At 52.9% G+C, this 26079-nt stretch overlaps 9 non-coding genes across 9 annotated transcripts; all 9 read left to right on the top strand.

Moving 5' to 3' along the window:
• Positions 1 to 1519: 1519 nt before the first annotated feature.
• On the top strand, positions 1520 to 1611 carry LOC132489760 (small nucleolar RNA SNORD116). The gene has a single exon (XR_009532136.1). It is a non-coding gene; the product is annotated as a small nucleolar RNA SNORD116 (small nucleolar RNA).
• Positions 1612 to 4296: 2685 nt separating this feature from the next.
• Positions 4297 to 4388, top strand: LOC132489759 (small nucleolar RNA SNORD116). Its single transcript, XR_009532135.1, has one exon. It is a non-coding gene; the product is annotated as a small nucleolar RNA SNORD116 (small nucleolar RNA).
• Positions 4389 to 7072: 2684 nt separating this feature from the next.
• On the top strand, positions 7073 to 7164 carry LOC132489758 (small nucleolar RNA SNORD116). Its single transcript, XR_009532134.1, has one exon. It is a non-coding gene; the product is annotated as a small nucleolar RNA SNORD116 (small nucleolar RNA).
• A 2685-nt stretch (positions 7165 to 9849) lies between these two features.
• On the top strand, positions 9850 to 9941 carry LOC132489757 (small nucleolar RNA SNORD116). Its single transcript, XR_009532133.1, has one exon. It is a non-coding gene; the product is annotated as a small nucleolar RNA SNORD116 (small nucleolar RNA).
• A 2682-nt stretch (positions 9942 to 12623) lies between these two features.
• Positions 12624 to 12715, top strand: LOC132489872 (small nucleolar RNA SNORD116). The gene has a single exon (XR_009532240.1). It is a non-coding gene; the product is annotated as a small nucleolar RNA SNORD116 (small nucleolar RNA).
• Positions 12716 to 15400: 2685 nt separating this feature from the next.
• LOC132489481 (small nucleolar RNA SNORD116) lies at positions 15401 to 15492 on the top strand. Its single transcript, XR_009531891.1, has one exon. It is a non-coding gene; the product is annotated as a small nucleolar RNA SNORD116 (small nucleolar RNA).
• A 2686-nt stretch (positions 15493 to 18178) lies between these two features.
• LOC132489756 (small nucleolar RNA SNORD116) lies at positions 18179 to 18270 on the top strand. Its single transcript, XR_009532132.1, has one exon. It is a non-coding gene; the product is annotated as a small nucleolar RNA SNORD116 (small nucleolar RNA).
• Positions 18271 to 20956: 2686 nt separating this feature from the next.
• Positions 20957 to 21048, top strand: LOC132489755 (small nucleolar RNA SNORD116). Its single transcript, XR_009532131.1, has one exon. It is a non-coding gene; the product is annotated as a small nucleolar RNA SNORD116 (small nucleolar RNA).
• Positions 21049 to 23734: 2686 nt separating this feature from the next.
• Positions 23735 to 23827, top strand: LOC132489576 (small nucleolar RNA SNORD116). The gene has a single exon (XR_009531981.1). It is a non-coding gene; the product is annotated as a small nucleolar RNA SNORD116 (small nucleolar RNA).
• The last annotated feature ends 2252 nt before the right edge of the window (positions 23828 to 26079 follow it).

The following is a 26079-nucleotide window of genomic DNA, read 5'->3' as shown; positions in this document are numbered from 1 at the left end:
AGTTCTTCCGTTGGAAATCGGTCTGTCGTCCTCGGGGAGAGTGCCTTTGATCTTTGTGAGGTTCTCGGTAGTGCCACTCTGTCAGTGGAGAAGTGCCATGATGCATGGGGTAGGGTGACAGTCATCAAAGCAGTCATGCTTGCGGTCTGTCCTACCTGGTATACAGTGACCACGTGTTTGCAGGATGTCTGTGGCTTCCAGTAGAGTCGAGTTGCCCTGTGGGCAGGAGGAGGGCATGTAGGACGACACTGTCAAGAATTTGAGCATTTCCTCCGGGTTCAGGGCCGCCAAACCTGCTGGCTCAGTGCTGGCAACACGTGCCCGGGAAGGTAGCCTAGTTTCCGCAGTGGGGTTTGAACGTGGGTCTTGGTTGCTGAAGCCCACCACTTCCTGTGGTGGGCATACCCATGGGTCCTCGGAAAATGATTTGGCGTAGTTGGCAACAATTGGCAGTTGGGCCGAATTTCGTTAGCCCCTTGATAGTTGCCGGGCTGCATGTTGACTATAGCCTGTCACAGGTCGGCCCACCCATAGGAGGTTTCCTTGCTCCTGAAAATGATGGGAGTGGCCCCAATTGCACATTAGATATTCTACTGGGAGGCAGGATTTCCAGGTCCATGTATATGTTACACCCACGGCTGGAAGGCAGGTCTCGCCAGGTGTTTGTGCTTTGGCCAGAAGGCTTGGCTGTGGAAGAGTGGAAGTCCGTGGCCTATTTCAAAACCCCCTGGCTTTCAAAGTTCACATTCAGTCTGTTGAAGTTTGAAGGGGTCTTTCTCCATTCAGTGCGAGGGTCCAGATCCAGGGCGCTGTGTGTAAACTCTGGCTTTTATGGTTCGAGGTTTCAGGAGAGGGCCACAGGGACACACAGAGACCAAGGTGAGGATTCAGAGGCACAGAAAGAAGCCAACAAGCGTGTCCTCGTGTGCAGTAATAGTCACACATGCGCACATGCATGAAAACAAAAATATACCCTATCACGTATGGGACAACGTACATGCCTTACTTCCTGCAGTCGTGCTGTCAGACAAACATTGAGTTCTCAGTAAAGGTATACGTCCTTGGGAAGCAGGGTCCGAGCTCAAGCCCAGGTAAAAATTCTCATGAATCATGATCTCTGAGTTCACCGTTCCAATTCTGAAACCTGCCTGAATTATGTCCACTTCTCAGGTGCCGCTGCTGGACAAGGCTGGCCGTCGGCAAAGACAAGAAGACCTACGCGTTGGCTGATGACTGTAGGAGCTAAGGAAAAGTGGATAAAGGACACGGGGGCATGTTGCTAAACGTGGCTCTGGCTAACTCAGGAAGGTAGGCTTTCACCCACCCTATGATGTGCCATTGGATATGAGGTTTTCCTCAGACGGTCCCAGTGGCTGCAAGAGTGGTTTGACTGTTGTTCTTTCTGAGTGGCCTGAGGGCTGTGGATTCCCCAGGGTTTTGGAGTCCTCCGAGGTCATGTCTCCTCTTCAGACCCCCACGGCATGCCCGGTTGTGTTCTGCACCGTCCCAGGCTGTGCTTGGATCGATGATGACACCCTTGTATGCATTCCTTGGAAATCTGAACAAAATGAGTGAGAACACTCTACCGTCTCCTCATCGAATCTGAGGTCCAGCACGTTTGGTCTCTCGGGGGTAGGGGAGAGTGAGGAGTGAGGGCCAGCGTACCCTTCTGACCTGCATGCAAACACCCTGCAGGGTTCCAGAATTCGAGGTGCTCCTATCTGAGGGTCCACTGTGTCTGCCCATAAGCGGGGTCATCTACGCCTATTTGGTCCCTGCTGAAAGACCGTTGAGGGCATGCGAGGGGGAAGGCTCTCCTGCTGGTCTTCAGAGTCGGAGTGTGTGCTGGTGTAGGCCCAGTAAGCTTGCAGCTTGGGAAGGTGTGCTTTGGCCAGGATCACGCTTTGTGCATGCAGCTTCGGGGGCTATTTCTGGAAGCCAAAATGAGGAAGCTTCCCTGGTTGGAGCCTGGAGCCTCAGGCCAGGCCTGTGTCCCTCCCTGTCATTTGTTTGGGTGCATCAAAGTTCTTTAGTGCCCGGTGGGGATGGAGCAGTGGATGGGTGTGGGCTGGGGTTGGTCTTCAACGGAAGGGTGTTGATGGATTAGGCCTAGGTATTGAACATGTCAGCAATTCCACTGCAGCTCCCAGCACAGTTGAGGCACTATGTGGGTCATCATGGAGTGGGGTTAGGACCGAGTGCTGCATTTAAGCCGGCGTGGTGACTGCTGGTCTGGAGAAGGCGGTAAGGCATCATGAGGACATGTCCTGTGTGATGTCGTGGGATGGGCTGTCATGATTGGGTTGCAGGCGCTGGCCACGTCTTCCCAAGAATGTGTCCTGTTCGTGATGGGCTGGCATCAGCTGCCTCTGAGGGGTATGGCTTTGGCAGTACATGAGGATGCAGTTAGGTACTTAAACTGCATAGATTTGTGACCCCGTTGCCGGAGGAATGTCTCCCAAAGTGTGTCTTGCGGGACGTAGAGAAATTAGACATGCCGAAGGGTCTGTGCCACTCTCCTTGGGGGTATTTGAGTTATGCGTACATGCCCTTTGGCCACTTTGTTTCCTTGTTTGGGAATATGCAAAGCGAAAGTGTTTCTCCGAGAGGGCATGATGCGGCCAGCCCGTGTGGCACGCAGGAGTTTTGAACAGCTACAGGTTGATCTGGAGCAGTCCCTTGGCGGAGCAGAGATGCGTTCAGTGTTGCGATGCCAGGTGTGCTGCCGTGGACAGCCACTGTGCCCTTTGAAGCTTACAACTCCCCTTGCGAAACAGAGTTCTTCCGTTGGAAATCGATCTGTCGTCCTCGGGGAGAGTGCCTTTGATCTTTGTGAGGTTCTCGGTAGTGTCACTCTGTCAGTGGAAAAGTGCCACGATGCATGGGGTAGGGTCAGAGTCATCAAAGCAGTCATGCTTGCGGTCTGTCCTACCTGGTATACAGTGACCACGTGTTTGCAGGATGTCTGTGGCTTCCAGTAGATTCGAGTTGCCCTGTGGGCAGGAGGAGGGCACGTAGGACGACACTGTCCAGAATTTGAGTGTTTCCTCCGGGTTCAGGGCTGCCAAACCTGCTGGCTGTGTGCTGGCAACACGTGCCTGGGAAGGTAGCCTAGTTTCCGCAGTGGGGTTTGAACGTGGGTCTTGGTTGCTGAAGCCCACCACTTCCTGTGGTGGGCATACCCATGGGTCCTCGGAAAGTGATTTGGCGTAGTTGGCAACAATTGGCAGTTGGGCCGAATTTCGTTAGCCCCTTGAGAGGTGCCGGGCTGCATGTTGACTATAGCCAGTCGCAGGTGGGCCCACCCATAGGAGGTTTCCTTGCTCCTGAAAATGATGGGAGTGGCCCCAAGTGCACATTAGATATTCTACTGGGAGGCAGGATTTCCAGGTCCATGTATATGTTACACCCACGGCCGGAAGGCAGGTCTCGTCAGGTGTTTGTGCTTTGGCCAGAAGGCTTGGCTGTGGAAGAGTGGAAGTCCGTGGCCTATTTCAAAACCCCCTGGCTTTCAAAGTTCACATTCAGTCTGTTGAAGTTTGAAGGGGTCTTTCTCCATTCAGTGCGAGGGTCCAGATCCAGGGCGCTGTGTGTAAACGCTGGCTTTTATGGTTCGAGGTCTCAGGAGAGGGCGTCAGGGACACACAGAGACCAAGGTGAGGATTCAGAGGCACAGAAAGAAGCCCACAAGTGCGTCCTCGTGTGCAGTAATAGTCACACATGCGCACATGCGTGAAAACAAAAATATACCCTCTCACGTTCGGGCCAACGTACATGCCTTACTTCCTGCAGTCGTGCTGTCAGACAAACATTGAGTTCTCTGTAAAGGTAGACGTCCTTGGGAAGCAGGGTCCGAGCTCAAGCCCAGGTAAAAATTCTCATGAATCATGATCTCTGAGTTCACCGTTCCAATTCTGAAACCTGCCTGAATTATGTCCACTTCTCAGGTGCCGCTGACAGACAAGGCTGGCCGTCGGCAAAGACAAGAAGAACTACGCATTGGCTGATGACTCTAGGTGCTAAGGAAAAGTGGAAAAATGACGCGGGGGCATGTTGCTAAGCGTGGCTCTGGCTAACTGAGGAAGGTAGGCTTTCACACACCCTATGATGTGCCATTGGATATGAGGTTTTCCTCAGACGGTCCCAGTGGCTGCAAGAGTGGATTGACTGTTGCTCTTTCTGAGTGGCCTCAGGGCTGTGAATTCCCCAGGGTTCTGGAGTACTCCGAGGTCATGTCTCCTCTTCAGATACACACGGTATGCCCAGTTGTGTTCTGCACCGTCCCAGGCTGTGCTTGGATCGATGATGACACCCTTGTATGCATTCCTTGGAAATCTGAACAAAATGAGTGAGAACACTCTACCGTCTCCTCATCGAATCTGAGGTCCAGCACGTTTCGTCTCTCGGGGTTAGGGGAGAGTGAGGAGTGAGGGCCAGCGTCCCCTTCTGACCTGCATGCAAACACCCAGCAGGGTTCCAGAATTCGAGGTGCTCCTATCTGAGTGTCCACTGTGTCTGCCCATAAGCGGGGTCATCTATGCATATTAGGTCCCTGGTGAAAGACCTTTCAGGGCATGCGAGGGGGAAGGCTCTCCTGCTGGTCTTCAGAGTTGGAGTGTGTGCTGGTGTAGGCCCAGTAAGCTTGCAGCTTGGGAAGGTGTGCTTTGGCCAGGATCACGCTTTGTGCATGCAGCTTCGGGGCTATTTCTGGAAGCCAAAATGAGGAAGCTTCCCTGATTGGAGCGTGGAGCCTCAGGCCAGGCCGGTGTCCCTCCCTGTCATTTGTTTGGGTGCATCAAAGTTCTTTAGTGCCCGGTGGGGATGGAGCAGTGGATGGGTGTGGGCTGGGGTTGGTCTTCAACGGAAGGGTGTTGATGGATTAGGCCTAGGTATTGCCCATGTCAGAAATACCACTGCAGCTCCCGGCACAGTTGAGGCACTATGTGGGTCATCATGGAGTGGGGTTAGGACCGAGTGCTGCATTTAAGCCGGTGTGGTGACTGCTGGTCTGGAGAAGGTGGTAAGGCATCATGAGGACATGTCCTGTGTGATGTCGTGGGATGGGCTGTCATGATTGGGTTGCAGGCGCTGGCCAGGTCTTCCCAAGAATGTGTCCTGTTCGTGATGGGCTGGCATCAGCTGCCTCTGAAGGGGATGGCTTTGGCAGTACATGAGGATGCAGTTAGGTACTTAAACTGCATAGATTTGTGATCCCGTTGCCGGAGGAATGTCGCCCAAAGTGTGTCTTGCGGGACGTAGAGAAATTAGACATGCTGAAGCGTCTGTGCCACTCTCCTTGCGGGTATTTGAGTTATGCGTACAGGCCCTTTGGCCACTTTGTTTCCTTGTTTGGGAATATGCAAAGCGAAAGTGTTTCTCCGAGAGGGCATGATGCGGCCAGCCCGAGTGGCACGCAGGAGTTTTGAACAGCTAGAGGTTGATCTGGAGCAGTCCCTTGGCGGAGCAGAGATGCGTTCAGTGTTGCGATGCCAGGTGTGCTGCCGTGGACAGCCACTGTGCCCTTTGAAGCTTACAACTCCCCTCGCGAAACAGAGTTCTTCCGTTGGAAATCGGTCTGTCGTCCTCGGGGAGAGTGCCTTTGATCTTTGTGAGGTTCTCGGTAGTGCCACTCTGTCAGTGGAGAAGTGCCATGATGCATGGGGTAGGGTGACAGTCATCAAAGCAGTCATGCTTGCGGTCTGTCCTACCTGGTATACAGTGACCACGTGTTTGCAGGATGTCTGTGGCTTCCAGTAGAGTCGAGTTGCCCTGTGGGCAGGAGGAGGGCATGTAGGACGACACTGTCAAGAATTTGAGCATTTCCTCCGGGTTCAGGGCCGCCAAACCTGCTGGCTCAGTGCTGGCAACACGTGCCCGGGAAGGTAGCCTAGTTTCCGCAGTGGGTATTGAACGTGGGTCTTGGTTGCTGAAACCCACCACTTCCTGTGGTGGGCATACCCATGGGTCCTCGGAAAATGATTTGGCGTAGTTGGCAACAATTGGCAGTTGGGCCGAATTTCGTTAGCCCCTTGATAGTTGCCGGGCTGCATGTTGACTATAGCCTGTCACAGGTCGGCCCACCCATAGGAGGTTTCCTTGCTCCTGAAAATGATGGGAGTGGCCCCAATTGCACATTAGATATTCTACTGGGAGGCAGGATTTCCAGGTCCATGTATATGTTACACCCACGGCTGGAAGGCAGGTCTCGCCAGGTGTTTGTGCTTTGGCCAGAAGGCTTGGCTGTGGAAGAGTGGAAGTCCGTGGCCTATTTCAAAACCCCCTGGCTTTCAAAGTTCACATTCAGTCTGTTGAAGTTTGAAGGGGTCTTTCTCCATTCACTGCGAGGGTCCAGATCCAGGGCGCTGTGTGTAAACTCTGGCTTTTATGGTTCGAGGTTTCAGGAGAGGGCCACAGGGACACACAGAGACCAAGGTGAGGATTCAGAGGCACAGAAAGAAGCCAACAAGCGTGTCCTCGTGTGCAGTAATAGTCACACATGCGCACATGCATGAAAACAAAAATATACCCTATCACGTATGGGACAACGTACATGCCTTACTTCCTGCAGTCGTGCTGTCAGACAAACATTGAGTTCTCAGTAAAGGTATACGTCCTTGGGAAGCAGGGTCCGAGCTCAAGCCCAGGTAAAAATTCTCATGAATCATGATCTCTGAGTTCACCGTTCCAATTCTGAAACCTGCCTGAATTATGTCCACTTCTCAGGTGCCGCTGCTGGACAAGGCTGGCCGTCGGCAAAGACAAGAAGACCTACGCGTTGGCTGATGACTGTAGGAGCTAAGGAAAAGTGGATAAAGGACACGGGGGCATGTTGCTAAACGTGGCTCTGGCTAACTGAGGAAGGTAGGCTTTCACCCACCCTATGATGTGCCATTGGATATGAGGTTTTCCTCAGACGGTCCCAGTGGCTGCAAGAGTGGTTTGACTGTTGTTCTTTCTGAGTGGCCTGAGGGCTGTGGATTCCCCAGGGTTTTGGAGTCCTCCGAGGTCATGTCTCCTCTTCAGACCCCCACGGCATGCCCGGTTGTGTTCTGCACCGTCCCAGGCTGTGCTTGGATCGATGATGACACCCTTGTATGCATTCCTTGGAAATCTGAACAAAATGAGTGAGAACACTCTACCGTCTCCTCATCGAATCTGAGGTCCAGCACGTTTGGTCTCTCGGGGGTAGGGGAGAGTGAGGAGTGAGGGCCAGCGTCCCCTTCTGACCTGCATGCAAACACCCAGCAGGGTTCCAGAATTCGAGGTGCTCCTATCTGAGGGTCCACTGTGTCTGCCCATAAGCCGGGTCATCTACGCCTATTAGGTCCCTGCTGAAAGACCGTTGAGGGCATGCGAGGGGGAAGGCTCACCTGCTGGTCTTCAGAGTCGGAGTGTGTGCTGGTGTAGGCCCAATAAGCTTGCAGCTTGGGAAGGTGTGCTTTGGCCAGGATCACGCTTTGTGCATGCAGCTTCGGGGGCTATTTCTGGAAGCCAAAATGAGGAAGCTTCCCTGGTTGGAGCCTGGAGCTTCAGGCCAGGCCTATGTCCCTCCCTGTCATTTGTTTGGGTGCATCAAATTTCTTTAGTGCCCAGTGGGGATGGAGCAGTGGATGGGTGTGGGCTGGGGTTGGTCTTCAACGGAAGGGTGTTGATGGATTAGGACTAGGTATTGCCCATGTCAGCAATTCCACTGCAGCTCCCGGCACAGTTGAGGCACTATGTGGGTCATCATGGAGTGGGGTTAGGACCGAGTGCTGCATTTAAGCCGGCGTGGTGACTGCTGGTCTGGAGAAGGTGGTAAGGCATCATGAGGACATGTCCTGTGTGATGTCGTGGGATGGGCTGTCATGACTGGGTTGCAGGCGCTAGCCACGTCTTCCCAAGAATGTGTCCTGTTCGTGATGGGCTGGCATCAGCTGCCTCTGAAGGGGATGGCTTTGGCAGTACATGAGGATGCAGTTAGGTACTTAAACTGCATAGATTTGTGATCCCGTTGCCGGAGGAATGTCGCCCAAAGTGTGTCTTGCGGGACGTAGAGAAATTAGACATGCTGAAGCGTCTGTGCCACTCTCCTTGGGGGTATTTGAGTTATGCGTACAGGCCCTTTGGCCACTTTGTTTTCTTGTTTGGGAATATGCAAAGCGAAAGTGTTTCTCCGAGAGGGCATTATGCGGCCAGACCGAGTGGCACGCAGGAGTTTTGAACAGCTAGAGGTTGATCTGGAGCAGTCCCTTGGCGGAGCAGAGATGCATTCAGTGTTGCGATGCCAGGTGTGCTGCCGTGGACAGCCACTGTGCCCTTTAAAGCTTACAACTCCCCTCGCGAAACATAGTTCTTCCGTTGGAAATCGGTCTGTCGTCCTCGGGGAGAGTGCCTTTGATCTTTGTGAGGTTCTCGGTAGTGTCACTCTGTCAGTGGAGAAGTGCCATGATGCATGGGGTAGGGTGACAGTCATCAAAGCAGTCATGCTTGCGGTCTGTCCTACCTGGTATACAGTGACCACGTGTTTGCAGGATGTCTGTGGCTTCCAGTACAGTCGAGTTGCCCTGTGGGCAGGAGGAGGGCATGTAGGACGACACTGTCAAGAATTTGAGCATTTCCTCCGGGTTCAGGGCCGCCAAACCTGCTGGCTGAGTGCTGGCAACACGTGCCCGGGAAGCTAGCCTAGTTTCCGCAGTGGGGTTTGAACGTGGGTCTTGGTTGCTGAAGCCCACCACTTCCTGTGGTGGGCATACCCATGGGTTCTCGGAAAATGATTTGGCGTAGTTGGCAACAATTGGCAGTTGGGCCGAATTTCGTTAGCCCCTTGATAGTTGCCGGGCTGCATGTTGACTATAGCCTGTCGCAGGTCGGCCCACCCATAGGAGGTTTCCTTGCTCCTGAAAATGATGGGAGTGGCCCCAATTGCACATTAGATATTCTACTGGGAGGCAGGATTTCCAGGTCCATGTATATGTTACACCCACGGCTGGAAGGCAGGTCTCGCCAGGTGTTTGTGCTTTGGCCAGAAGGCTTGGCTGTGGAAGAGTGGAAGTCCGTGGCCTATTTCAAAACCCCCTGGCTTTCAAAGTTCACATTCAGTCTGTTGAAGTTTGAAGGGGTCTTTCTCCATTCAGTGCGAGGGTCCAGATCCGGGGCGCTGTGTGTAAACTCTGGCTTTTATGGTTCGAGGTCTCAGGAGAGGGCCACAGGGACACACAGAGACCAAGGTGAAGATTCAGAGGCACAGAAAGAAGCCAACAAGCGTGTCCTCGTGTGCAGTAATAGTCACACATGTGCACATGCGTGAAAACAAAAATATAACCTCTCACGTATGGGACAACGTACATGGCTTACTTCCTGCAGTCGTGCTGTCAGACAAACATTGAGTTCTCTGTAAAGGTAGACGTCCTTGGGAAGCAGGGTCCGAGCTCAAGCCCAGGTAAAAATTCTCATGAATCATGATCTCTGAGTTCACCGTTCCAATTCTGAAACCTGCCTGAATTATGTCCACTTCTCAGGTGCCGCTGACAGACAAGGCTGGCCGTCGGCAAAGACAAGAAGAACTACGCATTGGCTGATGACTCTAGGTGCTAAGGAAAAGTGGAAAAATGACGCGGGGGCATGTTGCTAAGCGTGGCTCTGGCTAACTGAGGAAGGTAGGCTTTCACACACCCTATGATGTGCCATTGGATATGAGGTTTTCCTCAGACGGTCCCAGTGGCTGCAAGAGTGGATTGACTGTTGCTCTTTCTGAGTGGCCTCAGGGCTGTGAATTCCCCAGGGTTCTGGAGTACTCCGAGGTCATGTCTCCTCTTCAGATACACACGGTATGCCCAGTTGTGTTCTGCACCGTCCCAGGCTGTGCTTGGATCGATGATGACACCCTTGTATGCATTCCTTGGAAATCTGAACAAAATGAGTGAGAACACTCTACCGTCTCCTCATCGAATCTGAGGTCCAGCACGTTTCGTCTCTCGGGGTTAGGGGAGAGTGAGGAGTGAGGGCCAGCGTCCCCTTCTGACCTGCATGCAAACACCCAGCAGGGTTCCAGAATTCGAGGTGCTCCTATCTGAGTGTCCACTGTGTCTGCCCATAAGCGGGGTCATCTATGCATATTAGGTCCCTGGTGAAAGACCTTTCAGGGCATGCGAGGGGGAAGGCTCTCCTGCTGGTCTTCAGAGTTGGAGTGTGTGCTGGTGTAGGCCCAGTAAGCTTGCAGCTTGGGAAGGTGTGCTTTGGCCAGGATCACGCTTTGTGCATGCAGCTTCGGGGCTATTTCTGGAAGCCAAAATGAGGAAGCTTCCCTGATTGGAGCGTGGAGCCTCAGGCCAGGCCGGTGTCCCTCCCTGTCATTTGTTTGGGTGCATCAAAGTTCTTTAGTGCCCGGTGGGGATGGAGCAGTGGATGGGTGTGGGCTGGGGTTGGTCTTCAACGGAAGGGTGTTGATGGATTAGGCCTAGGTATTGCCCATGTCAGAAATACCACTGCAGCTCCCGGCACAGTTGAGGCACTATGTGGGTCATCATGGAGTGGGGTTAGGACCGAGTGCTGCATTTAAGCCGGCGTGGTGACTGCTGGTCTGGAGAAGGTGGTAAGGCATCATGAGGACATGTCCTGTGTGATGTCGTGGGATGGGCTGTCATGATTGGGTTGCAGGCGCTGGCCAGGTCTTCCCAAGAATGTGTCCTGTTCGTGATGGGCTGGCATCAGCTGCCTCTGAAGGGGATGGCTTTGGCAGTACATGAGGATGCAGTTAGGTACTTAAACTGCATAGATTTGTGATCCCGTTGCCGGAGGAATGTCGCCCAAAGTGTGTCTTGCGGGACGTAGAGAAATTAGACATGCTGAAGGGTCTGTGCCACTCTCCTTGGCGGTATTTGAGTTATGCGTACATGCCCTTTGGCCACTTTGTTTCCTTGTTTGGGAATATGCAAAGCAAAAGTGTTTCTCCGAGAGGGCATGATGCGGCCAGCCCGTGTGGCACGCAGGAGTTTTGAACAGCTACAGGTTGATCTGGAGCAGTCCCTTGGCGGAGCAGAGATGCGTTCAGTGTTGCAATGCCAGGTGTGCTGCCGTGGACAGCCACTGTGCCCTTTGAAGCTTACAACTCCCCTCACGAACAGAGTTCTACCGTTGGAAATCGATCTGTCGTCCTCCGGGAGACTGCCTTTGATCTTTGTGAGGTTCTCGGTAGTGTCACTCTGTCAGTGGAGAAGTGCCACGATGCATGGGGTAGGGTCAGAGTCATCAAAGCAGTCATGCTTGCGGTCTGTCCTACCTGGTATACAGTGACCACGTGTTTGCAGGATGTCTTTGGCTTCCAGTAGAGTCGAGTTGCCCTGTGGGCAGGAGGAGGGCACATAGGACGACGTTGTCAAGAATTTGAGCATTACCTCCGGGTTCAGGGCCGCCAAACCTGCTGGCTGGTTGCTGGCAACACGTGCCTGGGAAGGTAGGCTAGTTACCGCAGTGGGGTTTGAACGTTGTTCTTGGTTGCTGAAGCCCACCACTTCCTGTGGTGGGCATACCCATGGGTCCTCGGAAAGTGATTTTGCGTAGTTGGAAACAATCAGCAGTTTGGCCGAATTTCGTTAGTCCCTTGAGAGGTGCTGGGCTGCATGTTGACTATAGCCAGTCACAGGTCGGCCCAACCATAGGAGGATTCCTTGCTCCCGAAATTGATGGGAGTGGCCCCAAGTGCACATTAGATATTCTACTGGGAGGCAGGAATTCCAGGTCCATGTATATGTTACACACACGGCCGGAAGGCAGGTCTCGCCAGGTGTTTGTGCTTTGGCCAGAAGGCTTGGCTGTGGAAGAGTGGAAGTCCGTGGCCTATTTCAAAACCCCCTGGCTTTCAAATTTCACATTCAGTCTGTTGAAGTTTAAAGGGGTCTTTCTCCATTCAGTGCGAGGGTCCAGATCCACGGCGCTGTGTATAAGCTCTGGCTTTTATGGTTCGAGGTATCAGGAGAGGGCCACGGGGACACACAGAGACCAAGGTGAGGATTCAGAGGCACAGAAAAAAGCCCACAAGCGCGTCCTCGTGTGCAGTAATAGTCACACATGCGCACATGCGTGAAAACAAAAATATACCCTCTCACGTACGGGCCAACGTACATGCCTTACTTCCTGCAGTCGTGCTGTGAGACAAACACTGAGTTCTCTGTAAAGGTAGATGTCCTTGGAAGCAGGGTCCGAGCTCAAGCCCAGGTAAAAATTCTCATGAATCCTAATCTCTGAGTTCACCGTTCCAATTCTGAAACCTGCCTGAATTATGTCCACTTCTCAGGTGCAGCTGCTGGACAAGGCTGGCCGTCGGCAAAGACAAGAAGACCTACGCGTTGGCTGACGACTGCAGGTGCTAAGGAAAAGTGGAAAAATGACGCGGGGGCATGTTGCTAAGCGTGGCTCTGGCTAACTCAGGAAGGTAGGCTTTCACCCACCCTATGATGTGCCATTGGATAGGAAGTTTCCCTCAGACGGTCCCAGTGGATGCAAGAGTGGATTGACTGTTGCTCTTTCTGAGTGGCCTGAGGGCTGTGGATTCCCCAGGGTTTTGGAGTACTCCGAGGTCATGTCTCCTCTTCAGACCCCCACGGCATGCCCGGTTGTGTTCTGCAGCGTCCCAGCCTGTGCTTGGATCGATGATGACACCCTTGTATGCATTCCTTGGAAATCTGAACAAAATGAGTGAGAACACTCTACCGTCTCCTCAACGAATCTGAGGTCCAGCACGTTTGGTCTCTCGGGGGTAGGGGAGAGTGAGGGGTGAGGGCCAGCGTCCCCTTCTGACCTGCATGCAAACACCCAGCAGGGTTCCAGAATTCGAGGTGCTCCTATCTGAATGTCCACTGTGTCTGCCCATAAGCGGGGTCATCTACGCATATTAGGTCCCTGCTGAAAGACTGTTGAGGGCATGCGAGGGGGAAGGCTCTCCTGCTGGTCTTCAGAGTCGGAGTGTGTGCTGGTGTAGGCCCAGTAAGCTTGCAGCTTGGGAAGGTGTGCTTTGGCCAGGATCACGCTTTGTGCATGCAGCTTCGGGGGCTATTTCTGGAAGCCAAAATGAGGAAGCTTCCCTGGTTGGAGCTTGGAGCCTCAGGCCAGGCCTGTGTCCCTCCCTGTCATTTGTTTGGGTGCATCAAAGTTCTTTAGTGCCTGGTGGGGATGGAGCAGTGGATGGGTGTGGCCTGGGGTTTGTCTTCAACACAAGGGTGTTGATGGATTAGGCCTAGGTACTGCCCATCTCAGCAATTACACTGCAGCTCCCGGCACAGTTGAGGCACTATGTGGGTCATCATGGAGTGGGGTTAGGACCGAGTGCTGCATTTAAGCCAGCGTGGTGAATGCTGGTCTGGGGAAGGTGGTAAGGCATCATGAGGACATGTCCTGTGTGATGTCGTGGGATGGGCTGTCATGATTGGGCTGCAGGCGCTGGCCACGTCTTCCCAAGAATGTGTCCTGTTCGTGATGGGCTGGCATCAGCTGCCTCTGAGGTGGATGGCTTTGGCAGTACATGAGGATGCAGTTAGGTACTTAAACTGCATAGATTTGTGATCCCGTTGCCGGAGGAATGTCGCCCAAAGAGTTTCTTGTGGGACGTAGAGAAATTAGACATGCTGAAGCGTCTGTGCCACTCTCCTTGGGGGTATTTGAGTTATACGTACATGCCCTTTGGCCACTTTGTTTCCTTGTTTGGGAATATGCAAAGCGAAAGTGTTTCTCCGAGAGGGCATGATGCGGCCAGCCCGTGTGGCACGCAGGAGTTTTGAACAGCTACAGGTTGATCTGGAGCAGTCCCTTGGCGGAGCAGAGATGCGTTCAGTGTTGCGATGCCAGGTGTGCTGCCGTGGACAGCCACTGTGCCCTTTGAAGCTTACCACTCCCCTTGCGAAACAGAGTTCTTCCATTGGAAATCGATCTGTCGTCCTCCGGGAGACTGCCTTTGATCTTTGTGAGGTTCTCGGTAGTGTCACTCTGTCAGTGGAGAAGTGCCACGATGCATGGGGTAGGGTCAGAGTCATCAAAGCAGTCATGCTTGCGGTCTGTCCTACCTGGTATACAGTGACCACGTGTTTGCAGGATGTCTGTGGCTTCCAGGAGAGTCGAGTTGCCCTGTCGGCAGGCGGAGGGCACGTAGGACAACGCTGTCAAGAATTTGAGCGTTTCCTCCGGGTTCAGGGCCGCCAAACTTGCTGGCTGGGTGCTGGGAACACGTGCCCTGGAAGGTAGCCTAGTTTCTGCAGTGGGGTTTGAACGTGGGTCTTGGTTGCTGAAGCCCACCACTTCCTGTGGTGGGCATACCCATGGGTCCTCGGAAAGTGATTTGGCGTAGTTGGCAACAATTGGCAGTTGGGCCGAATTTCGTTAGCCCCTTGAGAGGTGCCGGGCTGCATGTTGATTATAGCCAGTCGCAGGTCGGCCCACCGATCGGAGGTTTCCTTGCTCCCGAAAATGATGGGAGTGGCCCCAAGTCCACATTAGATATTCTACTGGGTGGCAGGATTTCCAGGTCCATGTATATGTTACACCCACGGCCGGAAGGCAGGTCTCGTCAGGTGTTTGTGCTTTGGCCAGAAGGCTTGGCTGTGGAAGAGTGGAAGTCCGTGTCCTATTTCAAAACGCCCTGGGTTTCAAAGTTCACATTCAGTCTGTTGAAGCATGAAGGGGTCTTTCTCGATTCAGTGCGAGGGTCCAGATCCAGGGCGCTGTGTATAAACTCTGGCTTTTATGGTTCGAGGTCTCAGGAGAGGGCCACGGGGACACACAGAGACCATGGTGAGGATTCAGAGGCACACAATGCAGCCCACAAGCGTGTCCTCGTGTGCAGTAACAGTCACACATGCGCTCATGCGTGAAAACAAAAATATACCCTCTCACGTATGGGCCAACGTACATGCCTTACTTCCTGCAGTCGTGCTGTCAGACAAACATTGAGTTCTCTGTAAAGGTAGACGTCCTTGGGAAGCAGGGTCCGAGCTCAAGCCCAGGTAAAAATTCTCATGAATCATGATCTCTGAGTTCACCGTTCCAACTCTGAAACCTGCCTGAATTATGTCCACTTCTCAGGTGCAGCTGCTGGACAAGGCTGGCCGTCGGCAAAGACAAGAAGACCTACGCGTTGGCTGATGACTCTAGGTGCTAAGGAAAAGTGGAAAAATGACGCGGGGGCATGTTGTTAAGCGTGGCTCTGGCTAACTCAGGAAGGTAGGCTTTCACCCACCCTATGATGTGCCATTGGATATGAGGTTTTCCTCAGACGTTGCCAGTGGCTGCAAGAGTGGATTGACTGTTGCTCTTTCTGAGTGGCCTGAGGGCTGTGGATTCCCCAGGTTTTTGGAGTACTCCGAGGTCATGTCTCCTCTTCAGACCCCCACGGCATGCCCGGTTGTGTTCTGCAGCGTCCCAGCCTGTGCTTGGATCGATGATGACACCCTTGTATGCATTCCTTGGAAATCTGTACAAAATGAGTGAGAACACTCTACCGTCTCCTCATCGAATCCGAGGTCCAGCACATTTCGTCTCTCGGGGGTAGGGGAGAGTGAGGAGTGAGGGCCAGCATCCCCTTCTGATCTGCATGCAAACACCCAGCAGGGTTCCAGAATTCGAGGTGTTCCTATCTGAGGGTCCACTGTGTCTGCCCATAAGCTGGGTCATCTACGCATATTAGGTTCCTGCTGAAAGACCGTTGAGGGCATGCGACGGGGGAAGGCTCTCCTGCTGGTCTTCAGAGTCGGAGTGTGTGCTGGTGTAGGCCCAGCAAGCTTGCAGCTTGGGAAGGTGTGCTTTGGCCAGGATCACGCTTTGTGCATGCAGCTTCGGGGGCTATTTCTGGAAGCCAAAATGAGGAAGCTTCCCTGGTTGGAGCTTGGAGCCTCAGGCCAGGCCTGTGTCCCTCCCTGTCATTTGTTTGGGTGCATCAAAGTTCTTTAGTGCCTGGTGGGGATGGAGCAGTGGATGGGTGTGGGCTGGGGTTGGTCTTCAACAGAAGGGTGTTGATGGATTAGGCCTAGGTACTGCCCATCTCAGCAATTACACTGCAGCTCCCGGCACAGTTGAGGCACTATGTGGGTCATCATGGAGTGGGGTTAGGACCGAGTGCTGCATTTAAGCCAGCGTGGTGAATGCTGGTCTGGGGAAGGTGGTAAGGCATCATGAGGACATGTCCTGTGTGATGTCGTGGGATGGGCTGTCATGATTGGGTTGCAGGCGCTGGCCACGTCTTCCCAAGAATGTGTCCTGTTCGTGATGGGCTGGCATCAGCTGCCTCTGAGGTGGATGGCTTTGGCAGTACATGAGGATGCAGTTAGGTACTTAAACTGCATAGATTTGTGATCCCGTTGCCGGAGGAATGTCGCCCAAAGAGTTTCTTGCGGGACGTAGAGAAATTAGACATGCTGAAGCGTCTGTGCCACTCTCCTTGGGGGTATTTGAGTTATACGTACATGCCCTTTGGCCACTTTGTTTCCTTGTTTGGGAATATGCAAAGCGAAAGTGTTTCTCCGAGAGGGCATGATGCGGCCAGCCCGTGTGGCACGCAGGAGTTTTGAACAGCTACAGGTTGATCTGGAGCAGTCCCTTGGCGGAGCAGAGATGCGTTCAGTGTTGCGATGCCAGGTGTGCTGCCGTGGACAGCCACTGTGCCCTTTGAAGCTTACCACTCCCCTTGCGAAACAGAGTTCTTCCATTGGAAATCGATCTGTCGTCCTCCGGGAGACTGCCTTTGATCTTTGTGAGGTTCTCGGTAGTGTCACTCTGTCAGTGGAGAAGTGCCACGATGCATGGGGTAGGGTCAGAGTCATCAAAGCAGTCATGCTTGCGGTCTGTCCTACCTGGTATACAGTGACCACGTGTTTGCAGGATGTCTGTGGCTTCCAGGAGAGTCGAGTTGCCCTGTCGGCAGGCGGAGGGCACGTAGGACAACGCTGTCAAGAATTTGAGCGTTTCCTCCGGGTTCAGGGCCGCCAAACTTGCTGGCTGGGTGCTGGGAACACGTGCCCTGGAAGGTAGCCTAGTTTCTGCAGTGGGGTTTGAACGTGGGTCTTGGTTGCTGAAGCCCACCACTTCCTGTGGTGGGCATACCCATGGGTCCTCGGAAAGTGATTTGGCGTAGTTGGCAACAATTGGCAGTTGGGCCGAATTTCGTTAGCCCCTTGAGAGGTGCCGGGCTGCATGTTGATTATAGCCAGTCGCAGGTCGGCCCACCGATCGGAGGTTTCCTTGCTCCCGAAAATGATGGGAGTGGCCCCAAGTCCACATTAGATATTCTACTGGGTGGCAGGATTTCCAGGTCCATGTATATGTTACACCCACGGCCGGAAGGCAGGTCTCGTCAGGTGTTTGTGCTTTGGCCAGAAGGCTTGGCTGTGGAAGAGTGGAAGTCCGTGGCCTATTTCAAAACGCCCTGGGTTTCAAAGTTCACATTCAGTCTGTTGAAGCATGAAGGGGTCTTTCTCCATTCAGTGTGAGGGTCCAGATCCAGGGCGCTGTGTATAAACTCTGGCTTTTATGGTTCGAGGTCTCAGGAGAGGGCCACGGGGACACACAGAGACCATGGTGAGGATTCAGAGGCACACAATGCAGCCCACAAGCGTGTCCTCGTGTGCAGTAACAGTCACACATGCGCTCATGCGTGAAAACAAAAATATACCCTCTCACGTATGGGCCAACGTACATGCCTTACTTCCTGCAGTCGTGCTGTCAGACAAACATTGAGTTCTCTGTAAAGGTAGACGTCCTTGGGAAGCAGGGTCCGAGCTCAAGCCCAGGTAAAAATTCTCATGAATCATGATCTCTGAGTTCACCGTTCCAACTCTGAAACATGCCTGAATTATGTCCACTTCTCAGGTGCAGCTGCTGGACAAGGCTGGCCGTCGGCAAAGACAAGAAGACCTACGCGTTGGCTGATGACTCTAGGTGCTAAGGAAAAGTGGAAAAATGACGCGGGGGCATGTTGTTAAGCGTGGCTCTGGCTAACTCAGGAAGGTAGGCTTTCACCCACCCTATGATGTGCCATTGGATATGAGGTTTTCCTCAGACGGTGCCAGTGGCTGCAAGAGTGGATTGACTGTTGCTCTTTCTGAGTGGCCTGAGGGCTGTGGATTCCCCATGGTTGTGGAGTACTCCGAGGTCATGTGTCCTCTTCAGACCCCCACGGCATGCCCGGTTGTGTTCTGCAGCGTCCCAGCCTGTGCTTGGATCGATGATGACACCCTTGTATGCATTCCTTGGAAATCTGAACAAAATGAGTGAGAACACTCTACCGTCTCCTCATCGAATCTGAGGTCCAGCACATTTCGTCTCTCGGGGGTAGGGGAGAGTGAGGAGTGAGGGCCAGCATCCCCTTCTGATCTGCATGCAAACACCTAGCAGGGTTCCAGAATTCGAGGTGTTCCTATCTGAGGGTCCACTGTGTCTGCCCATAAGCTGGGTCATCTACGCATATTAGGTTCCTGCTGAAAGACCGTTCAGGGCATGCGACGGGGGAAGGCTCTCCTGCTGGTCTTCAGAGTTGGAGTGTGTGCTGGTGTAGGCCCAGCAAGCTTGCAGCTTGGGAAGGTGTGCTTTGGCCAGGATCACGCTTTGTGCATGCAGCTTCGGGGGCTATTTCTGGAAGCCAAAATGAGGAAGCTTCCCTGGTTGGAGCTTGGAGCCTCAGGCCAGGCCTGTGTCCCTCCCTGTCATTTGTTTGGGTGCATCAAAGTTCTTTAGTGCCTGGTGGGGATGGAGCAGTGGATGGGTGTGGCCTGGGGTTGGTCTTCAACAGAAGGGTGTTGATGGATTAGGCCTAGGTACTGCCCATCTCAGCAATTACACTGCAGCTCCTGGCACAGTTGAGGCACTATGTGGGACATCATGGAGTGGGGTTAGGACCGAGTGCTGCATTTAAGCCGGCGTGGTGACTGCTGGTCTGGAGAAGGTGGTAAGGCATCATGAGGACATGTCCTGTGTGATGTCGTGGGATGGGCTGTCATGATTGGGTTGCAGGCGCTGGCCACGTCTTCCCAAGAATGTGTCCTGTTCGTGATGGGCTGGCATCAGCTGCCTCTGAAGGGGATGGCTTTGGCAGTACATGAGGATGCAGTTAGGTACTTAAACTGCATAGATTTGTGATCCCGTTGCCGGAGGAATGTCGCCCAAAGTGTGTCTCGCGGGACGTTGAGAAATTAGATATGCTGAAGCATCTGTGCCACTCTCCTTGGGGGTATTTGAGTTATGCGTACATGCCCTTTGGCCACTTTGTTTCCTTGTTTGGGAATATGCAAAGCGAAAGTGTTTCTCCGAGAGGGCATGATGCGGCCAGCCCGTGTGGCACGCAGGAGTTTTGAACAGCTACAGGTTGATCTGGAGCAGTCCCTTGGCGGAGCAGAGATGCGTTCAGTGTTGCGATGCCAGGTGTGCTGCCGTGGACAGCCACTGTGCCCTTTGAAGCTTACATATCGCCTCGCAAAACAGAGTTCTTCCATTGGAAATCGGTCTGTCGTCCTCGGGGAGACTGCCTTTGATCTTTGTGAGGTTCTCAGTAGTGTCACTCTGTCAGTGGAGAAGTGCCACGATGCATGGGGTAGGGTCAGAGTCATCAAAGCAGTCATGCTTGCGGTCTGTCCTACCTGGTATACAGTGACCACGTGTTTGCAGGATGTCTGTGGCTTCCAGGAGAGTCGAGTTGCCCTGTCGGCAGGCGGAGGGCACGTAGGACAATGCTGTCAAGAATTTGAGCGTTTCCTCCGGGTTCAGGGCCGGCAAACTTGCTGGCTGCGTGCTGGGAACATGTGCCCTGGAAGGTAGCCTAGTTTCCGCAGTGGGGTTTGAACGTGGGTCTTGGTTGCTGAAGCCCACCACTTCCTGTGGTGGGCATACCCATGGGTCCTCGGAAAGTGATTTGGCGTAGTTGGCAACAATTGGCAGTTGGGCCGAATTTCCTTAGCCCCTTGCGAGGTGCCGGGCTGCATGTTGATTATAGCCAGTCACAGTTCGGCCCGCCCATGGGAGTTTTCCTTGCTCCCGAAAATGATGGGAGTGGCCCCAATTGCACATTAGATATTCTACTGGGTGGCAGGATTTCCAGGTCCATGTATATGTTACACCCACGGCCGGAAGGCAGGTCTCGTCAGGTGTTTGTGCTTTGGCCTGAAGGCTTGGCTGTGGAAGAGTGGAAGTCCGTAGCCTATTTCAAAACGCCCTGGGTTTCAAAGTTCACATTCAGTCTGTTGAAGCTTGAAGGGGTCTTTCTCCATTCAGTGCGAGGGTCCAGATCCAGGGCGCTGTGTATAAACTCTGGCTTTTATGTCTCGAGATCTCAGGAGAGGGCCACGGGAATACACAGAGACCAAGGTGACTATTCAGAGGCACACAACGCAGCCCACAAGCGCGTCCTCGTGTGCAGTAACAGTCACACATGCGCACATGCGTGAAAACAAAAATATACCCTCTCTCGTATGGGCCAACGTACATGCCTTACTTCCTGCAGTCGTGCTGTCAGACAAACATTGAGTTCTCTGTAAAGGTAGACGTCCTTGGGAAGCAGGGTCCGAGCTCAAGCTCAGGTAAAAATTCTCATGAATCATGATCTCTGAGTTCACCGTTCCATTTCTGAAACCTGCCTGAATTATGTCCACTTCTCTGGTGCAGCTGCTGGACAAGGCTGGCCATCAGCAAAGACAAGAAGACCTATGCGTTGGCTGATGACTGTAGGTGCTAAAGAAACATGGAAAAATGACGCGGGGTTATGTTGCTAAGCATGGCTCTGGCTAACTCAGGAAGGTAGGCTTTCATCCACCCGTAGATGTGCCATTAGATATTAGGTTTTCCTCAGACGGTCCCAGTGCCTGCAAGAGTCGAGTGACTGTTGCTCCTTCTGAGTGGCCTGACGGCTGTGGATTCCACAGGATTTTGGAGTACTACCAGGACATGTGTCCTCTTCAGACACCCACGGCATGCCCGGTTGTGTTCTGCAGCATCCCAGGCTGTGCTTGGATCGATGATGACACCCTTGTATGCATTCCTTGGAAATCTGAACAAAATGAGTGAGAACACTCTACCGTCTCCTCATCGAATCTGAGGTCCAGCACGTTTCGTCTCTCGGGGGTAGGGGAGAGTGAGGAGAGAGGGCCCGCGTCCCCTTCTGACCTGCATGCAAACACCCAGCAGGGTTCCAGAATTCGAGGTGCTCCTATCTGAGGGTCCACTGTGTCTGCCCATAAGCTGGGTCATTGACGCATATTAGGTCCCTGCTGAAAGACCGTTGAGGGCATGTGAGGGGGAGGGCTCTCCTGCTGATCTTCAGAGTCGGAGTGTGTGCTGATGTAGGCCCAGTTAGCTTGAAGATTGGTAAAGTGCACTTTGGCCAGGATCACGCTTTGTGCATGCAGATTCGGGAGCTATTTCTGGAAGCCAAAATGAGGACGCTTCCCTGCTTGGAGCCGGGAACCTCAGGCCAGGCCTGTGTCCCTCCCTGTCATTTGTTTTGGTGTGTCAAAGTTCCTTAGTGCCCGGTGGGGATGGAGCAGTGGATGGGTGTGGGCTGGTTTTGGTCTTCAATGAAGGGTGTTGATGTTTTAGGCCTAGGTATTGGCCATGTCAGCAATTCCACTGCAGCTCCCGGCACAGTTGAGGATCTAAGTGGGTCATCATGGAGTGGGGTTAGGACCGAGTGCTGCATTTAAGTCTGCGTGGTGACTGCTGGTCTGGAGAAGATGGTAAGGCATCTTGAGGACATGTCCTGTGTGATGTCATGGGATGGGCTGTCATGATTGGGTTGCAGGCGCTGGCCACGTCTTCCCAAGAATGTGTCCTGTTCATGATGGGCTAGCATCAGCTGCCTCTGAAGGGGATGGCTTTGGCAGTACATGAGGATGCGGTTAGGTACTTAAACTGCATAGAGTTGTGATCCCGTTGCTGGAGGAATGTCGCCCAAAGTGTGTCTTGTGGGACGCAGAAAAATTAGACATGCTGAAACGTCTGTGCCACTCTCCTTGGGGATATTTGAGTTATGCGAACATGCCCTTTGGCCACTTTGTTTCCTTGTTTGGGAATATGCAAAGCGAAAGTGTTTCTCCGAGAGGGCATGATGCGGCCAGCCCGTGTGGCTCGCAGTAGTTTTGAACAGCTAGAGGTTGATCTGGAGCAGTCTGTTGGCGGAGCATAGATTCGTTCATTGTTGTGGTGCGAGGTGTGCTGCTGTGCACAGCCACTGTGCCCTTTGAAGCTTACAATTCCCCTAGCAAAACAGAGTTCTTCCTTTGGAAATCGGTCTGTCGTCCTCGGGGAGAGTGCCTTTGATCTTTGTGAGGTTCTCGGTAGTGTCACTCTGTCAGTGGAGAAGTGCCACGATGCATGGGGTAGGGTCAGAGTCATCAAAGCAGTCATGCTTGTGGTCTGTCCTACCTGGTATACAGTGACCACATGTTTGCATGATGTCTTTGGCTTCCAGTAGAGTCGAGTTTCCCTGTGGGCAGAAGGAGGGCACGTAGGATGACACTGTGAAGAATATGAGCGTTTCTTCCTGGTTCAGGGCCGCCAAACCTGCTGGCTGTGTGCTGGCAACACGTGCCCGGGAAGGTAGCCTAGTTTCCGCAGTGGGATTTGAACGTGGGTCTTGGTTGCTCAAGCCCACCACTTCCTGTGGTGTGCATTCCCATGGGTCCACAGAAAGTGGTTTGACGCAGTTGGCAACAATTGGCAGTTGGGTCGAGTTTCTTTAGCCCCTTGAGAGGTGCCGGGCTGCATCTTCACTATAGCAAGTCGCAGGTTGTCCCGCCCATAGGAGATTCCCTTGCTCCCGAAAATGATGGGAGTGGCCTCAGAGCACATTACATATTCTACCAGGTGGTAGGATTTCCATGTCCATGTATATGTTCCATCAACGGCCGGAAGGCAAATCTCGTCAGGTGTTTGTGCTTTGGCCAGGAGGCTTGGCTGTGGAAGAGTGGAATTCTGGGGCCTATTTTAGATTCCCTGGGTTTCAAAGTTCACATTCCGTCTCTTGAAGATTGAAGGGATCTTTCTTCATTCAGTAGGGGGGTCCAAATCTAGGGCGCTGTGTATAAAGTCTGGCTTTTATGTTTCGTGGTCTCAGCAGAGGGCCACACGGACAAACAGAGACCAAGATGCCAATTCAGAGACACACAATGAAGCCCACAAGCACGTCCTTGTGTGCAGTAACAGTCACACACACGCACACGTGTGAAAACAAAAATATACCCTCTCACGTACCTGCCAAAGTACATGCCTTACTTCTTGCAGTCGTGCTGTCAGAGAAACATTGTGTTCTCCGTAAAGGTAGACGTCCTTGGGAAGCAGGGTCTGAGCTCAAGCCCAGGTAAAAATTCACATGAATCATGACCTGTGCTGTCCCCTGTCCAATTCTGAAGCCTGCCTTATTTATGTCCAGTTCTCAGGTGCGCCTGCATGACAAGGCTGTCCGTCGGCAAAGACAGGAAGACCTTCGCATTGTCTGATGACTGTAGGTCCTAAGAGGATCTGGAAAACTGAGGCAGGGACATGTTGCTAAGCGTGGCTCTGGATAACTCAGGAAGGTAGGCATTCACCCACCCTAAGTTGTGCCATTGGATATTAGGCTTTCCTCAGTCAGGCCCTGTCGCTGCGTGAGTGGAATGACTGTTGCTCTTGCTGAATGAATGGCCTGAGTGCTGTGGATTCCCCCGGGTTTTGGAATACTACGAGGTCATGGCTCCTCTTTAGACCCCCACAGCATGCTCGGTTGTGTTCTGCAGCATCCCAGCCTGTGCTGGGTTCGATGATGACACCCTTGTATTTATTCCTTGGAAAATCTGAACAAAATGCTTGAGAACATTCCACCATCTCCTCATCGAATCTGAGGTCCAGCACATTTCGTCTCTCAGGGGTAGGGGAGAGTGAAGATTGAGGTCCCATATCCCATTTTCACATGCATTCAAACACCACCCAGCACTCCAGAATTGGAGGGGCACCTGTCTGAGTGTCGAGTGTGGCTGCCCATAAGCTGGGTTATCTATGAATATCAGGTCTGTGCTAAAAGGCCGTTGAGGGAAAGCGAGAGAACAGGCTCTCCTGCTGGTCTTCATTGTCAGCTCCTGTGCTGGTGTAGGCCCACAGTTTGCAGCTTGTAAAAGTGTGTTTTAACCTGGATCATGCTTTGTGCATGCCACTTCCGTGGTTAATTCCGGAGGCCAAAATGAGCATGCTTCCCTGGCTGTAGGTTGGAGCCTCAGGCCAGGTCTTTGGCCTTCCCTGTCATTTGGTTTGGCTCGTTGAGGTTCTTTAGTGCCTGATTGCCCTGGAGCAGTGGGTAGGTGTGTGCTGGGGTTGGGCGTCGGTGGAAGACGGCTGATGGATTAGGCCTAGCTGGTGCCAATGTCAGCTCCTCTACTGTAGCTCCCAGCACAGTGTTGGCACTAAGTGGGTCATCAGGGAATGGTGTTAGGACTGAGTCCTGCATTTAAGCATGTGTGGTGGCTGCTGGCCTTGAGACGACGGTTAGGCATCATTAGGACATGTCCTATGTGATGTCACGGGATGGGTTGTAATTATTGGGTTTAATGTGCTGGCCATGGCTACCCAAGTATGTGTATTGTTCATGATTGCCTGGCATCAGCTGTCTATGAAGGGGATGGCTTTGGCAGTTCATGACAATGTGGTGAGGTAGGTAATCTGCGTAGAGTTGTGACCCCTTTGCCGGATGAATGACGACCAAAGCGTGTCTTGTGGGACGCAGAGAAGATTGACATGCTGAGGCATCTGTGCCGCTCTCCTTGGGGGTATTTGAGTTATGTGAACATGGCCTTTGGCCACTTTGTTCCCTTGTTTGGGAATGTGCAAAGCGAAAGTGTTTCTCCTAGAGGGCATGTTGTGGCCGGCCCATGTGGCACGCAGGCTTTTTGAACACCCAGAGGTTTATCTGGAGCAGTCTGTTGGCGGAGCAGAGATGTGTTCACTGTTGCAATGCCAGGTGCACTGCCGTGGACAGCCAGTGTTCCCTTTGAAGCTTCCAGGACCCCTCGCGTGGCAGAGGTTTTCCATTGGAAGTCTTTCTGTCGTTCGTGGGGATAGTGCCTTTGATCTCTGTGAGGTTCTTGGTAGTGTAGCTGTGGGAGTGGAGAAGTGCCAGGATGCATGGGGTAGGGTCAGTGTTATCAAAGCAGACATGCTTGTGATTTGTCATTTCTGGTGTACAGTTTCCCCATTTTTTCATGATGTCTGAGGCTTCAAGTTGAGTCACGTTGCCATCTGGGCAGGAGGAGGGCATGTAGGACGAGGCTGTCAAGCATTTGTGAGTTTCCTCCGGGTTCAGTGCTGCCAAACCTGCAGGCTAGGTGCTGGCGACACGTGGCCTGGAAGGTAGCCTAATTTCCACCATGGGGTTCGAACCTGAGTCATGGTTGTTGAGGCCCACCACTTCCTGTGGTGGGTATTCCCATGGGTCCTCGGAAAGTGATTTGGCATAGTTGGCAACAATTGGCAGTTGGACCGAATTTCGTTAGCCCCTTGAGAGGTGCCGGGCTGCATCTTGCCTGTATCCTGTTGCAGGTCAGTGTCGGTCCACCCATAGGAGGTTCTCTTGCTTCCAAAATTGCTGGGAGTGGCTCCAAGTGCACATTAGATATTCTACTAGCTTGCAGGATCTCGGGCTCCACGTATATGTTACACCCATGGCCAGGAGGCAGGTCTTGTCAGGTCTTTGTGCTTTGGTCAGAAGGCTTGGCTGTGGGAGAGTGGGAGTCCATGGCCTATTTCAACAACCCCTGTGTTTCAAAGATCACATTCAGTCTCTTGAAGCTTGAAGTGGTATTTCTTCATTCAATGGGAGTGTCCAAAGCCAGGGCGCTGTGTATAAACTGCGGCTCTTACAGCTCGAGGTCTCTGCTGTGGGCCACAGGGACACACAGAGACCAAGATGCAGATTCAGAAGCACACAAAGAAGCCCACAAGCGCGTCCCCGTGCACAATTACAGTTACAAATGCACACAAGTGTTAAAACACATACACCCTCTCACATGCCAGCCAACGTACATGCCTAACTTCCTTCAGTCATGCTGTCAGACAAACATTGAGTTCTCTGTAAAGGTAGACGTCCTTGGGAAGCAGGGTCCAGGCTCA

The sequence above is a fragment of the Mesoplodon densirostris genome, chromosome 4, assembly GCF_025265405.1.
Source record: "Mesoplodon densirostris isolate mMesDen1 chromosome 4, mMesDen1 primary haplotype, whole genome shotgun sequence".
Taxonomy (NCBI): domain Eukaryota; kingdom Metazoa; phylum Chordata; class Mammalia; order Artiodactyla; family Ziphiidae; genus Mesoplodon; species Mesoplodon densirostris.
This window is presented reverse-complemented; position numbering and strand designations above follow the sequence as displayed.